Source organism: Staurois parvus, unplaced genomic scaffold, assembly GCF_062004578.1.
Source record: "Staurois parvus isolate SC_StPar_1 unplaced genomic scaffold, SC_StPar_1.0 ptg000548l, whole genome shotgun sequence".
NCBI lineage: Eukaryota > Metazoa > Chordata > Amphibia > Anura > Ranidae > Staurois > Staurois parvus.
Genome location: NW_028318344.1, coordinates 3,694,245 through 3,696,204, shown reverse-complemented (window position 1 = coordinate 3,696,204; position 1,960 = coordinate 3,694,245). Strand labels below are relative to the sequence as shown.

The window sequence follows — 1,960 nt, the reverse complement described above, 5'->3', positions numbered from 1 at the left end:
TTTTTCAACCAGGGTGCCTTGAGGTTTCTTCAGGGGTGCCTTGGAAAAATGCCTAAAAATTGTCCAAAAATTGCGTACAAGCCTGCTTTTTAGTTACACAAAGCCACGGGTTTTCATTGTGCACCATTAAGACCTTCTAGCTGCAGGCATCCCAACAACCAATAACATCATCAATTTTTTTTTTTTTTTTTTTTTTTTTTTTAAGTCCGCAAACGTGCAACTATATCGAAAAACCCGTAAGTGTCCGCAAAAAAGTGCAAGTGCAAAACACCACATGAAAAACGTGCACTTAGGGGTGTGTTTGTCCTACCCCCGAAAGGGTTGGACCGTTCGCCTGATCCCCCGGGGCACGAAGCTCCTGACAGGAACAAGGTTCCCATTTGGTCCTCCTGGCCAAAAGGCCTGGTGGACCACCGTTCCTTATGCCCAGCCGAAGCCGGACATCCAGTACTAGGCGAGGGGGTTCTCCCGAAGAGAAAACCCCCTAGGGATCAGGGGAGGAAGGAACCGTATGGCCACACATCCTCCCCCTAGACTTCAGGTTAGGCCCGAGGACCCACACCCTCCATCCATGAAAACACACGCATAAGGCAAAGAAAAAGTGACAAACGTGGGAGTGATAATAAATAAATAAATAAGAAAAGTAAGAAAATAATAAAAATGGTACCGTGCCGAAATGTGCACAGACCAGGCCCTGAGGCCCGTAGCAAAAATTGCCCTGGACTTAGCCAAAAGACCTGGTCCTTAGGGCGCTGTGCAAAAAGAAGTGAAAAACAGTGGCCATGTGTCATCTTCACACCGTGGGGTCCCACACCCAAGTGTTACTAGTGACACCCCTGAGAGCGTCTTCCCCAGGGGGCACTGAGTTTGCGGACTTTTTGCGTCCCCAGCCCCAGGCCAGACCAAGGTAGCATGTTCAGATCAGGAGGTACTGGGTCTTTCCGGTCTCCCCAGAGGAATTACTCCCAAGGCCCCAGAACGAATCATGGCGCTCCCTGGTTTCTGTCCCTCCGGTACTAGCCTTCCGGACCCCCATCATACCAGTGAGGGTACTATACAACAACCATCCCCGTAAACTAGAATGGTCGGGAGCACCCCCACTGGACACTGATAAGAACAGATACTACACTTGATCTTAGCCAAAAGGCCGAGAAGCGATCCAATAACATCATCAATTGATAAGGATGATGTTGGTTATTTGCACAGCACCCTTGTTTGACCCTTCCCTGCCTCTATCCATCAGTGCTGGGGTCACATTAGCTGAGTTATGGAGAAAAACTTAGGGAGAAGAGAAACACTAGAATACTAGTCAGTACCAGTGTGCAAAAGTGTATTTGATTTGGAAGTATAAATTACCTCTAACATTGGGTGTCCTACGTGTTTGGATGTTGATGCATAATGTAAAATTATTAGAATAGTTTTTTACATTTTAGAATGGGGTGCCTCAAGACTGTCCATAATGTTAAAGGGTGCCTTGAAATTATCCATAATTTTGAAGGGTGCCTTGACTGAAAAAGGGTTGAGAAACGCTGGTATATACTGTAAAATCTAAATACACTATATTGCCAAAAGTATTGGGACACCCTTCCAAATCATTGGATTCAGGTGTTCAAATCACCTTCATGGCCACAGGTGTATAAAATCAAGCACCTAGGCATGCAGACTACTTCTACAAACATTTGTGAAAGAATAGGTCACTCTCAGGAGCTCAGTGAATTCAAGCGTGGTACCGTGATAGGTTGCCACCTGTGCAATAAGTCCATCCATGAAATTCCTTGCTACTAAATATTCCACAGTCAACTGCTAGTGGTATAATAACAAAGTGGAAGCAACAGGGAACAACAGCAACTCAGCCACGAAGTGGTAGGCCACGATAAATGACAGCAGGATCAGCGCATGCTGAAACGCACAGTGCACAGAAATCACCAAGTGTCTGAAGAGTCAAGAGCTAAAGACCTAC

The 1,960-nt window shown here is 46.1% G+C and overlaps 1 pseudogene; it reads right to left on the bottom strand.

Moving 5' to 3' along the window:
- Nucleotides 1-1,044: 1,044 nt before the first annotated feature.
- LOC149451131 (U2 spliceosomal RNA) lies at nucleotides 1,045-1,159 on the bottom strand (annotated as a pseudogene).
- Nucleotides 1,160-1,960: the final 801 nt, after the last annotated feature.